This window comes from Globicephala melas, chromosome 9 (genome assembly GCF_963455315.2).
Source record: "Globicephala melas chromosome 9, mGloMel1.2, whole genome shotgun sequence".
Taxonomy (NCBI): domain Eukaryota; kingdom Metazoa; phylum Chordata; class Mammalia; order Artiodactyla; family Delphinidae; genus Globicephala; species Globicephala melas.
This window is the reverse complement of record NC_083322.1, coordinates 105,042,563-105,056,742: the sequence shown is the minus strand read 5'-3', so window position 1 is coordinate 105,056,742 and position 14,180 is coordinate 105,042,563.

Below are 14,180 nucleotides of genomic sequence, written 5' to 3'. Positions count from 1 at the left end.
ACTACTATCCCAGTGTATGGAAAATACGACTACTATTACCACTACTGCTGCTGCTGCTACTTCTGCTACTACTGCTGCTACTTCTGCTACTACTACTGCTATGACTAGTAGTCCAGTGCATGGCAAATATTACTATTATTACTACTACTGCTGATGCTGCTACTACTGCCACTACTAGTATCAATACAACTAGCCCAGTGTATGGCAACTTTACTAGTAGTACACCTATTACTGCTAATGCTTATGCTACTACTGGGCTGCTGCAGGTCAAATCTTCTGCTACTTCTACTGACACTGCTGCCACTTCTACTGCTGCTGCTACCACTACGACTACAACTACTACTAGCCCAGTGTATGGCAAGTACTACTAGTATTACCACAACTGCTGCTACTACTACTACTGCTGCTACTACTGCTGCTGCTTCTACTAGATTTACTACTAGTGCAGTACATGGCAAATACTACTACTTTTACTAGTACTGCTGCTACTACAACTACTGCTGCTAATATTAGTACTGCTGCTAGTAGTACTACTACTAGCCCAGTGCATGGCAAATACTACTACTATAACAAGTACTGCTGTTGAAGCTTCTACTACTGCTACTTCTTGTAGTCCAGTTCATGGCAAATACTACTACTATTACTACTAATGCTGCTACTGCTTCTGCTGCTACTGCCACTACTACTGCTGCTGATACCACTACTACAACTATAACTACTATCCCAGTGCATGGCAAACTGGTACAACTATTACCAATACTTTTGCTACTACTACTGCTTTTGCTGCTAATTCTATTGCTGCTGCTACTACTACTACTACTTCTAGCCCAGGGCATGACTAATACTACTACTGTTACTACTACTGCTTCTGCTGCTGCTACTACTACTACTGCTAGTACTAGTAGTGCTGTGCATGGCAAATATTACTACAATAACTACTACTACTGCTGCTGCTGCTAGTAGTGCTACTACTACTGCTATTACTACTAGTAGTGCTGCTGCTACTTCTACTTCTGCTGCTGCTACTTCTAATGCTGATGCTACTAATACTACTACTATGAGTCCTGTGCATGGCAAATACTACTAGTATTACTACTACTCCTGCTGCTGCTGCTATTGCTGTTACTTCTACTACTACAACTAGTAGTCCTGTGCATACCAAACACTACTACATTTACCATTGCTGCTGCTGCTGCTAATACTGCTACTACTGCTGCTGCTACTAGTAGTCTAGTGCATGGCAAATACTACTACTATTACTACTGCTGCTGCTACTACTGCTACTACTAGTAGCCCAGTGCATGGCAAATACTACCACAATTACTACTACTGCTGCTGTTGCTACTACTGCTTCTACTACTATCAAAACTACTAGCCCAGTGCATGGCAAATATTCTTCTACTACTGCTATTGCTGCTATTTCTACTACTACGAGTGGCCCACTGCAGGGCAAATCTGCTGCTAATACTAGTGATGCTGCTGTCACTTCTACTGCTTCTGCTACCACTACTAATACTACTACTAGCCCAGTGCATGGTAAATTTTATTACTATTACCACTACTGCAGCTACTATTACTACTGCTGATGCTACTTCTACTGCTGCTGCTACTACTACTACTACTAGCCCAGTGCATGGCAAATTCTACTACTATTACTACTACACCTGCTGCTGCTAGTACTGCTACTACTAGTAGTCAAGTGCATTGTAAACACTACGACTATTACTACTACTTCGGAAGCTGCCACTCCTGCTACAACTACTATCTATTGTACTAGCCCAGTGCCTGGCAAATCTACTAGTACTACTGCTCTTGCTGTTACTGCTACTACTACTACTAGCCTAGTGCATGGCAAATACTACTACTATTACCACTACTTCTGCTCCTCCTACTGCTGCTGCTCCTACTACTTCTGCTGCTTCTTCTACTGCTGCTGCGGCTATTACTACTACTACTAGACCAGTGTGTGGCAAATACTACTACTATTACTACTACTGCTGCTACTATTGCTACTACAACTGCTACTAGTACAAATGTTGCTGCTGCTACTTCTACTGCTGTTGCTGCTACTACTGCTACTACTACTATCAATACTAATAGCCCAGTGCATGGCAAATTTACTGATACTACTGATTTTGCTTTTACTGCTACTACTAATGCTACTACTAGTAGTCCAGTGCATGGCAAATACTGCTACTATAACTACTACTGCTGTTGCTGCTACTATTACTGATGCTACTACTGCTACTACTAGTAGTTCTGTGCATGGCAAATACTACTACTATTACTTCCATTGCTCCTGCTGCTGCTAATACTGCTACTACTACTGCTACTACTCATAGTCGTGCTACTACTATTACTACTAGTGCTGCTGCTGCTACTACTGCTACTACTACTGCTACTTCTAGTAGTCCAGTGCATGGCAAATACTACTACTATTACTACTACTACTGTTATTGCTGCTACTGCTACTACTACTTATGGCCCACTGCAGGACAAATCTGCTGCTACTACTTCTGCTGCTGCTGCCACTTCTACTGCTGCTTCTACCACTACTACTACAGCTTCTACTACTACCCCAGTGCATGGCAAAAACTTCTAATATTACCATTACTGCTGCTACTACTACTACTGCTGCTACTACTACTGCTGCCGCTACTAGTACTACTACTGGCCCACTGCATGCCAAATAAAACTACTATTACCACTACTGCTACTACTAATACTGCTGCTAATACTACTACTGATGCCACTACTACTACCCCTGCTACTAGTACTACTATTATCCCAGTGCATGGCAAGTACTACTGCTATTACTGCTACTGCTGCTACCACTACTACTGCTGCTGCTACTACTGCTACTACTACTATAGTTAAGGTGAGTGTCAGTGCCTACCTTGGTAGAAATATCATGGACTTAGTTAGGGACAGTATCATTGCTGAGTTAGGAATAGTGTCCGGGCCTTAGTTAGGCAGAGTGTCAGTGTGTGAGTTAGGCTTAGTGTCACGACTTTAGTTAGCTACAGTGTCCGTTCACAAGTTGGCAGTAGCATCCTGGTCTTATGTAGGGACAGTGTCAATGCCTGAGTTAGGAGTAGTGTCATGGCCGGAGTTGGGACTAGTGTAAGGGCCTTAGATACGGACAGTGTCAGTACCTGAGGTAGGAATAATATTATGGCCTGAGTTGGAGTAGTGTCACAGCCTGAGTTAGTAGTAGTGTCAGGGCCTTATTTAAGTATAGTGTCAGTCCCTGAATTTGGAGTAGTGCCATGGCCTTAAATAGGGACAGTGTCAGTGCCTGAGTTAGGAGTAGTGTTAACACCTGAGTTAGGAGTAGTGTGAGGGCCTTTCTTAGGGACAGTGTCTGTGCCTTATTAAGTAATAGTGTCAGGGCCTTAGTTAGGGCAAGTGTCATTTCCTGAGTTAGTAGTAGTGTTATGGCCTGAGTGAGGAGTAGTGTGAGGGCATTAGGGACAGTGTCAGTTCCTCAGTTAAGAGTATGTCAAGTCCTCAGTTAGGTAGAATGTCAGTGCCTGAGTTACTAGTATCAGGGCCTTTATTACGGAGAAACCAGTTCCTGAGTTAGGAGTAGTGTTCAGGCTTGAGTTAGAAGTAGGGTCATCACCTTATTTAAGGATATTGTCATTGCCTGAGTTAGGTGTGGTGTGAGGGCCTTAGGGACAAGTGTCAGTGCCTCAGTTAAGAGTACTGTCAAGGCCTTAGTGAGGCAGAGGGTGAGTGCCTGAGATAGTATTAGTGTCACGGATTTAGTTAGGGACAGTGTACATTCCCGGATTGTGAGTAGCATCCAGGTCTTAGCTAAGGATATTGTCTGTGCCTTAGTTTGTAGTAGTGTCAGGGCATTAGTTAGGGACAGATTCAGTGCCTGGGTTAGGAGTAGTTATATAGCCTGTGTTAGGAGTAGTGTGAGGGTCTTAAGTACAGTCTCAGTGCCTGAGTTAAAAGTACTGTCAAGACCTTAGTTAGGAAGCATGTGAATGCCTGAGATTGGAGTAATGTCAGGTCCTTAGTTAAGGACAGTGTCAATGCCAGAGTTGCGAGAAGTTTCAGGCCCTTATTTATAGACAGTGTCAATGCCTGAGTTAAATGTAGTGTCACGGCTTTAGTTAAGGAGAGTGTCCATGCCTGGGTTGGTAGTAGTATCACGGAGTTAGTTAGGGACCGTCTCAGTGCTGAGTTCGAAATACTGTCCGGGTCATAGGCAGAGTGTCAGGCCGTGAGTTAGGATTACCGTCATGGCTTTAGTTAGGGAGAGGGTCCATTAACGAGCTGAGAGTAGCATCCTGGACTTAGATAGGGACAGTGTAAGTGCCTGAGTTAGGAGTAGTGCTAAGACCTGAGTTAGGAGTAGTGTGAAGGCCTTTCTTAAGGACAGTGTCTGTGCCGTATTTACTTGTAGTGTCAGGGTCTTACTTAGGGAAAGTGTCAATAAATGAGTTAGAAGTAGTGTTATGGCCTGAGGTAGGTGTAGTGTGAAGGTCTTAGGGACAGTGTCAATGCCTGAGTTAACAGTAATGTCAGGGATTTAGTTACGGAGAGTGTCAGTGCCTAAGTTGGTAGTAGTATCACGGACTTAGTTAGGGACAGTTTCAGTGCTGAGTTAGGAATAGTGTCCGGACCTTAGTTAAGCAGAGTGTCAATGTGTGAGTTAGGATTAGTGTCACAGCTTTAGTTAGGTACAGTGTGCATTCATGAGCTGGGAGTAGCGTCCTGGTCTTATGAGGGACAGTGTCAGTGCCTGAGTTAGGAGTAGTGTCATGGCCTGAGTTAGAGACAGTGTCAGTAGCTGAGTTAGGAATAGTATTATGACCTGAGTTGGGGTAGTGTCACCACCTGAGTTAGTAGAAGTGTCAGGGCCTTATTTAGGGACAGTGTCAGTGCCTGAGTTAGGAGTAACATTAAGACTTGAGTTAGGAGTAGTGTGAGGGCCTTTCTTAAGGACAGTGTCTGTGCCTTATTTATTAATAGTGTCAGGGCCGTACTTAGTGCCAGTGTCAGTGCCTGAGTTAGGAGTAGTGTTGTGGCCTGAGTTAGGAGTAGTGTGAAGGCCTTAGTTAGGGAGAGTGTCAGTGCCTCAGTTAAGAGTATGTCAAGGCCTCAATTTGGTAGAGTGTCAGTGCACCAGTTAGGAGTAGTATCAGGGCCTTTGTTAGGGAGAAAGCATTTTCCTTATTTAGGAGTAGTGTTATAGCCTGAGTTAAGAGTAGTGTAAAGGCCTTAGTTAGAGACAGTGTCAGTGCCTCAATTAAGAGTATTTTCAAGGCCATAGTGACGCAGAGTGTGAGTGCCTGTGTTAGGATTAGTGGCACGGCTTTAGTTAGGCACAATGATATTTCCCGAGTTGTGAGTAGTGTCCTGGTCTTAGCTAGGGAGAGTGTCTGTGCCTCAGTTAGTAGTAGTGTCAGGGCCTTAAGTAGGGACAGTGACAGTGCTTGTGATAGGTGTAGTGTTATGGCCTGAGTTAAGAATAATGTTAGGGACTTAGGGACATTGCCAGTGCCTCAGTTAAGAGTATGTCAAGGCCTTAGTTAGGCAGAGTGTCAGTGCCTGATTTAGGAGTAGTATCAGGGCCTTTTTTAGAGAGAAAGTCAGTTCCTGAGATAGCAGTAGTGTTATGGCCTGAGTTTGGAGTAGTGTGAAGGCCTTAGTTAGGGACAGTGTCAGTGCCTCAGTTAAGAGTACTGTCAAGGCCTTAGTGAGGCAGAGGGTGAGTGCCTGAGATGGGAGTAATGTCAGGTCTTTAGTTAAGGACTGTGTCAGAGCAGAGTTGCAAGGAGTTTCAGGACCTAAGTTAGGGACAGTGTCATGCCTGAGTTAACAGTAGGGTCACAGATTTAGTTAAGGAGAGGTTCAGTGCCTGAGATGGTAGCAGTATCAGAGACTTAGTTAGGGACAGTTTCAGTGTTGAGTTAGGAATACTCTCTGGGCCTTAGTTAGGCAGAATGTCAGTGCGTGAGTTAGGATTAGTGTCATGGCTTTAGTTAGGTACAGTGTCCGTTCACGACTTGGGAGTAGCATCCTGGTCTTATGAGGACAGTGTCAGTGCCTGTGATAGGAGTAGTGTCATGGCCTTAGTTAGGGACAGTGTCAGTACCTGAATTAGGAATTGTGTTATGACATGCGTTGGGGTCGTGTCATGACCTGAGGTAGTACAAGTGTCAGGGCCTTATTTAGGGATAGTGTCAGTGCCTGTGTTAGGAAGAGTGCTATGGCCTTAGTTAGGGACAGTGTCAGTGTCTGAGTTAAGAGTAGTGTTATGGCCTGAGTTAGAAGTAGTTTAAAGGTCTTAGTTAGGAACAGTGTAAGTGCCTCTGTTAAGTGTATTGTCAAGGTCTTAGGCAGAGCATGAGTGCCTGAAGTAGGATTAATTTCACGGGGTTCGTTAGGCACAGTGTTGGTTACCGACTTGTGAATAACATCCTTGTTTTAGTGAGGGACAGACTGTGTGCCGTTGGTAAGAGTAGTGTCAGGGCCTTACTTAGGGACAGTTTCAGTGCCTGAGTTAGTAGTAGTGTAATGGCCTGAGTTAGGAGTAGTGTGAGTGCCTAAGGAACAGTGTCAGTGCCTCAGTTAAGAGTATGTCAGGGACTTAATTAGGTAGAGTGTCTGTGCCTGAGTTAGGAGTATATTTAGGGCCTTAGTCAGGGAAAATGTCAGTGCTTGCAATAGGTGTAGTGTTATGGCCTGTGTTAAGAGTAATGTGAGGGCCTTCGGGACATTCTCAGTGCCTTAGTTAAGAGTATGTCAAGGCCTTAGTTAGGTAGAGTGTCAGTGCCTGAGTTAGGAGTAGTACCAGGGCTTTTTTAGGGAGAAACTCAGTTCCTAAGGTAGGAGTAGTGTTATGGCCTGTGTTCGCAGTAGTGTGAAGGGTGTAGTTAGGGATAGTGTCAGTGCCTCAGTTAAGAGTATTGTCATAGCCTTAGATTGGCAGAGTGTGTGTGCCTGAGATGAGAGTAATTTCAGATCCTTAGTTAAGGACAGTGTCAGTGCCTGAGTTGTGAACAGTTTCAGGCCCTAATTTAGGGACACTGTCAATGCCTGAGTTAAGAGTAGTTTCACGGCTTTAGTTAAGGAGAGTGTCAGTGTTTGAGTTGGTAGTAGTATCACGGATTAGTTAGGGACAGTTTCAGTGCTGTGTTAGGAATAGTGTCCGGGGCTTAGTTAGGCATAATGTCAGTGTGAGAGTTTGGATTAGTGTCATGGCTTTAGTTAGGTTCAGTGTCTGTTCACGAGTTGGGAGTAGCGTACTGGGTCTTATGAGGGACAGTGTCAGTGCCTGAGTTAGGAGTAGTGTTATGGCCTGAGTTGGAGTAGTGTCACGGCCTGAATTATTAGTAGTGTCAAAGCCTTATTTAGGGATAGTGTCAGTCCCTGTGTTAGGAGTAGTGCCACGGCCTTAGTTGGGGACAGTGTCAGTGCCTGAGTTAGTAGTAGTTTTAAGACCTGAGTTAGGAGTAGTGTGAGGGCCTTTCTTAGGGACAGTATCTATGCCTCATTTAGTAATAGTGTCAGGGCCTTAGTTAGGGCCAGTGTCAGTGCCTGAGTTAGGAGTAGTGTTATGGTCTGAGTTAGGAGTAGTGTGAAGGCCTTAGTCAGGGAGAGTATCACTGCCTCACTTAAGAGTATGACAAGGCCTCAATTAGGTACAGTGTCAGTGCCTGAGTTAGGAGTACTATCAGGGCCTTTGTTAGGGAGAAAGTGTATTCCTTATTTAGGAGTTGTGTTATGTCCTGAGTTAAGCGTAGAGTGAAGACCTTAGTTAGGGACAGTGTCTGTGCCTCAGTTAAGAGTATTTTCAAGGCCGTAGTGAGGCAGAGTGTGAGTGCCTATGTTAGGATTAGTGTAACGGGTTTAGTTAGGGACAGTGTCTGTTCTCGAGTTGTGAGTAGTGTCCTGGTCTTAGTTAAGGACAGTGTCAGTGCCTCAGTTTTCAGTAGTCTCAGGGCCTTAGTTAGGGACAGTGTCAGTGCTTGAGTTAGGACGAGTGTTATGGCCTCAGTTAGGAATAGTGTAAAGGTCTTAGTTAGGAACAGTGTCAGTGACTCTTTTAAGAGTTTTGTCAAGGCCTTAGGGAAGCTGAGTTTGACTGCCTGAGTTAGGATAAGTGTCACGGCTTTAGTTAGGGATAGTGTCCATGCCCGAGTTGTAAGTAGCGTCCTGGTCTTAGTTAGGGACACTGTGTGTGCCTCAGTTAGTAGTAGTGTCAGGGCCTTAGTTAGGGACAGTGTCAGTGCCTGAGTGAGGAGTAGTATCAGGACCTTTTTAGGGAGAAAGTCAGTTCTGAGTTAGGAGTAGTGTTATGGCCAGGTTTAGGAGTAGTGTGAAGGCCTTAGTTAGGGACAGTGTCAGTGTCACAGTTCCGAGTATTGTCAAGGCCTTAGTGAGGCAGAGTGTGTGTGCCTCAGTGAGGATTAGTGTCACGGCTTTAGTTAGGGACACTCTCCTTTCCCGGGTTGTGAGTAGTGTCGCGGTCTTAGTTAGTGACACTGTCTGTGCCTTAGTTAGTAGTAGTGCCAGGGCAATAGTTAGGGAATATATCAGTGCTTGTGATAGATGGAGTGTTAAGCCCTGAGTTAGGAGTAATGTGAGGGCTTTAGGGACATTGTCAGTGCCTCAGTTAAGAGTATGTCAAGGCCTTAGTTAGGTAGAGTGTCAGTGCCTGAGTGAGGAGTAGTATCAGGACCTTTGTTAGGGAGAAAGTGTTTTCCTTATTTAGGAGTAGTGTTATGTCCTGAGTTAAGAGTAGTGTGAAGGGCTTAATTAGGGACAGTGTCAGTGCCTCAGTTAAGAGAATTTTCAACACCTTAGTGACGCAGAGTGTGACTGCCCATGTTAGGATTAGTGTAACGTGTTTAGTTAGGGACAGTGTCCGTTCCCGAATTGTGAGTAGCGTCCTGGTCTTATTTAGAGACAGTGTCTGTGCCTCAGTTTTTAGTAGTCTCAGGGCCTTAGTGAGGGACAGTGTCAGTGCCTGAGTTAGGAGTAGTGTTATGGCCTGAGTTAGCAGTAGTGTGAAGGCCTTAGTTAGGGAAAGTGTCAGTGTCTCAGTTAAGAGTATGTCAAGGTCTCAATTAGGTAGAGTGTCAGTGCCTGAGTTAGGAGTAGTATCAGCGCCTTGGTTAGGGAGAAAGTGTGTTCCTTATTTAGGAGTAGTGTTATGTCCTGAGTTAAGAGTAGTGTGAAGGCCTTAGTTAGGGACAGTGTCAGTGCCTCAGTTAAGAGTATTTTCAAGACCTTAGTGAGGCAGAGTGTGAGTGCCAGTGTTCGGATTTGTGTAACAGGTTTAGTTAGAGACAGTGTCTGTAATCGAGTTGTGAGTAGTGTCCTTGTCTTAGTTAGGGACATGGTCAGTTCCTGAGTTAGGAGTAGTGTTATGGCCTGTGTTAGGAGTAGTGTAAAGCTCTTAGTTAGGAGCAGTGTCAGTGCCTCCACTGAGAGTATTTTCAAGGCCCTAATCACGCAGAGGGTGAGTGCCTGTGTTAGGATTATTTCCATGGGTTTCGTTAGGGACAATGTTCATTCCCGAGTTGTGAATAGCGTTCTGGTCTTAGGGACAATCTCTGTGCCTTAGTTAATAGTAGTGTCAGGGCCTTAGCTAGGGAAATTGTCAGTACCTGAGTTAGGAGTAATGTTATGGCCTGAGTTAGGAGTAGTGTGAGTGCCTTACAAACAGTGTCAGTGCTTCAGTTAAGAGTATGTCAGTGTCTTAAGTAGGTAGAGTGTCTGTGCCTGAGTTAGAAGTAGTAACAGGGTCTTTTTAGGGAGAAAGTCAGTTACTGAATTAGGAGTAGTTTTATGGCCTGAGTTAGAAGTAGTGTGAGTGCCTCAGTTAGGGACAGTGTGAGTGCCTCAGTTAAGAGAATTGTCAAGGTCTTAGGGTCGCTGAGTGTGAGTGCCTGAGTTAGGATTAGTGCCACGGCCTCAGTTAGGGACAGTGTCCATTCCCGAGTTATGAGTAGCATCGCGGTCTTAATTAGGGACTCTGCCTGTGCCTTAATTATTAGTAGTGTCAGGGCCTTAGTTAGGGACAATGTCAGTGCTGGCAATAGGTGTAGTGTTATGGCCTGAGTTAAGAGTTTTGTGAGGGCCTTAGGGACATTGTCAGTGCCTTAGTTAAGAGTATGTCAAGGCCTTTGTTAGGTAGAGTGTCTATGCCTGCGTTAGGAGTAGTATATGGGCCTTTTTTAGGGAGAAAGTGAGTTCCTGATGTTGCATTAATTTTATGAACTGAGTTTGGAGTAGTGTCAAGGCCTTAGTTAAGGATAGTGTCAGTGCCTCAGTTAAGAGTATTGTCAAGGCCGTAGACTGGCAGAGTGTGAGTGCCTGAGATGGGAGTAATGTCAGGTCCTTAGATAAGGACTGTGTCAGTGCCTGAGTTGCAAGTAGTTTCAGACCCTAATTTAGGGACATTGTCAATTCCTGTGTTTACAGTAGTGTCATGGATTTAGTTAGGGAGAGTGTCAGTGCCTAAGTTGGTAGTAGTACTACGGACTTAATTAAGGACAGTTTCAGTGCTGAGTTAGGAATAGTGTCCGGACCTTAGTTAGGCAGAGTGTCAGTGCGTCAGTTAGGATTAGTGTCATGGCTTTAGTTAGGGACAGTGTCCGTTCATGAGCTGGGGGTAGCGTCCTGGTCTTATGAGGGACAGTGTCAGTGCCTGAGTTAGGAGTAGTGTCATGGCCTGAGTTAGGGACAGTGTCAGTACCTTAGTTAGGAATTGTGTTATGATGTGAGTTGGGATAGAATCACGACTTGAGTTAGCAGTAGTGTCACGGCCTTATTTAGGGATAGTGTCAGTGCCTGTGTTAGGAGTAGTGCCATGGCCTTAGTTTGGGACAGTGTCAGTGCCTGAGTTAGGCGTATCATTAAGACCTGAATTAGGAGTAGTGTGAGGGTCTTTATTAAGGACAGTCTGTGCCTTCTTTAGTAGTAGGGTCAAGGCCTTACTTAGTGCCAGTGTCAGTGCCTGAGATAGGAGTAGTGTTATGGCCTGAGTTAGGAGTAGTGTGAAGACCTTAGTCAGGGAGAGTGTCAGTGCCTCAGTTAAGAGTATGACAAGGCCTCAATTAGGTAGAGTGTCAGTGCCTGAGTTAGGCGTAGTATCAGGTCCTTTGTTAGGGAGAAAGTATATTCCTTATTTAGGAGTAGTGTTATGGCCTGAGTTAAGATTAGCATGAAGGCCTTAGTTAGGGAAAGTGTCAGTGCCTCAGTTAAGAGTATTTTCAAGGCCTTAGTGAGGCAGAGTGTGAGTGCCTGTGCTAGGATTAGTGTAACGGGTTTAGTTAGGGACAGTGTCTGTTCTCGAGTTGTGAGTAGCGTACTGGTCTTAGTTAGGGACATGGTCAGTGCCTGAGTTAGGAGTAGTGTTAAGGTCTGAGTTAGGAGTACTGTAAAGGTCTTAGTTAGGAGCAGTGTCAGTGCGTCCGTTAAGAATATTGCCAAGGCCTTAATTGTGCAGAAGTTGAGTGCCTGAGTTAGGATTAGTTTCACAGGTTTCGTTAGGGACAATGTTCGTTCCGGAGTTGTGAATAGCATCTTGTTCTTAGTTAGGGACAATCTCTGTGCCTTAGTTAATAGTAGTGTCAGGGCCTTAGCTAGGGACATTGTCAGTACCTGAGTCAGGAGTAGTGTTATGGCCTGAGTTCGGAGAAGTGTGAATGCCTTACGAACAGTGTCAGTGCCTCAGTTAATAGTAGTGTCAGGGCCTTAGTTAGGGACAGTGTTAGTGCCTGAATGAGGGGTAGTATCAGTTCCTTTTTAGGGAGAAAGTCAGTTCCGAGTTAGGTATAGTGTTATGGCCTGATTTAGGAGTAATATGAAGGCCTTAGTTAGGGATAGTTTCAGTGCCTCAGTTAAGAGTATTTTCAATGCTTTAGTGAGGCAGAGTGTGAGTGACTGTGTTAGGATTAGTGTAATGGGTTTAGTTAGGGACTGTGTCTGTTACCGAGTTGTGCATAGCATCCTAGTCTTAGTTAGGGAAAGTGTCTATGCCTCATTTTTTGGTAGTCTCTGGGACTTAGTTAGGGACAGTGTCAATACCTGAGTTAGGAGTAGTGTTATGTCCTGAGTTAGGAGTAGTGTAAAAGTCTTAGTTAGGAACAGTGTCAGTACCTGCTTGAAGAGTATTGTCAAGGCCTTAGGGAGGCTGAGTGTGAGTGCCTTAGTTAGGATTAGTGTCATGGCTTTAGTTTGGGACAGTGTCCCTACCTGAGTTGTTAGTAGCGTCCTGGTCTTAGTTAGGGACATTGTGAGTGCCTCAGTTAAGTGTATGTCAAGGCCTTAGTTGACATACACTTAACAGAGTGTCTGTACCTGAGTTAGGAGTAGTATCAGGGCCTCTTTTGGGAGAATGTTAGTTCCTGAGGTAGCAGTAGTGTTATGGCCTGAGTTTGGAGTAGTGTGAAGACCTTAGTTAGGGACAGTGTCAGTGCCTGAGATAGGAGTATTGTTATGGCCTGAGTTAGGAGTAGTGTAAAGGTCTTAGTTCGGAACAGTATCAGTGCCTCCATTAAGAATATTGTCAAGGCCTTAGTTACGCAGAGGTTGAGTGCCTGAGTTAGAATTATTTTCACTGGTTTTGTTAGGGAAAATGTTCGTTGTCGAGTTGTGAATAGCATCCTGTTCTTAGGGACTGTGTCTGTGCCTCAGTTAATAGTAGTGTCAGGGCTTTAGCTAGGGACATTGTCAGTGCCTGAGTTAAGAGTAGTGTTATGGCCTGAGTTAGGAGTAGTGTGAGTGCCTTAGGAACAGTGTTCTTGCCTCAGTTAGGAGTATGTCAGGGCCTTAATTAGGTAGAGTGTCTGTGCCTGAGTTATTAATACCAGAGCCTTTTTAGGGAGAAAGTCAATTCCTGAATTAGGAGTAGTTTTATGGCCTGAGTTAGTAGTAGTGTAATGGCCTGAGTTAGGAGTAGTGTGAGTGCCTTAGGAACAGTGTCAGTGCCTCAGTTAAGTGTATGTCAGGACCTTAATTAATTAGAGTGTCTGTTCCTAAGTTAGGAGTAGTATCAGGGCCTTCTTAGGGAGAAAGTCAGTTCCTGAGTTAGTAGTAGTGTTAAGACCGGACTTAGGAGTAGTGTTATGGCCTGAGTTAGGAGTAGTGTGAAGGCCTTTGTTAGGGACAGTGTCAGTGTCGCCGTTAAGAGTATTGTCAAGGCATTAGTGAGGCAGAGTGTGAGTGTGTGAGTTAGGATTAATGTCACGGCTGTACTTAGCGATAGTGTCCGTTCCTGAGTTGTGAGTAGCTTCCCGGTCATAGGGACACTGTCTGTGCCTTAGTTAGTAGTAGTGTCAGGCACTTAGTTAGGGACAATGTCAGTGCTTGCGATAGGTGTAGTGTTATGGCCTCCGTTTGGAGTTGTGTGAAGGCCTTAGTTAGGGGCAGTGTCATTGCCTCAGTTAAGATTATTGTCAAGGCCTTAGATTGGCAGAGTATGAGTGCCTGAGTTAGTAGTAGCATTAAGAACTGAGTTAGGAGTATTTTGAGGGTCTTTCTTAGGGACAATGTTTGTGCCTTAGTTAGTAGTAGTGTCAGGCCCTTAGTTAGAAACAGTGTGAGTGCTTGAGATAGATGTAGTGTTATGGCCTGAATTTAGAGTAGTGTGAGGCCTTTAGCGACAGTTTCAGTGCCTCAGTTAAGAGTATGTCAAGGCCTTAGTTAAGTATTGTACCAGTACCTGTGTTAAGAGTAGTATCAGATCCTTTGTTAGGGAGAATGTCAGTTCCTGCGTTAGGAGTAGTGTTATGGCCTGAATTAGGAGTACTGTGAAGGCCTTAGTTAGGGACAGTGTCAGTACCTCAGTTTAGAGTATTATCAAGGCTTTGGTTAGTCAGAGTATGAGGGCCTGAGATGAGATTAATGTCAGGTCCTTAGTTAAGGACAATGTTAGTGCCTGAGTTGTGAGTAGTTTCAGTCCCTTAGTTAGGGACAGTGTCAATACCTGAGTTAGGATTAGTGTCACGGGCTGAGTTCTGAGTATCATTGGTGCCTTCATAAGATATATTATCAGGGCCTGATTTAGGAATAGAAACAGGGCCCAAGTTATAGACCATGTCACTTCCTACATTGGGAATAGTATCAGGTCCTTAGTTAAGGACAGTGTCAGTCCCTGTGTTGGGAGAATTTTCAGGCCCTTACTTAGAGATAGTGTCAATTCTTGA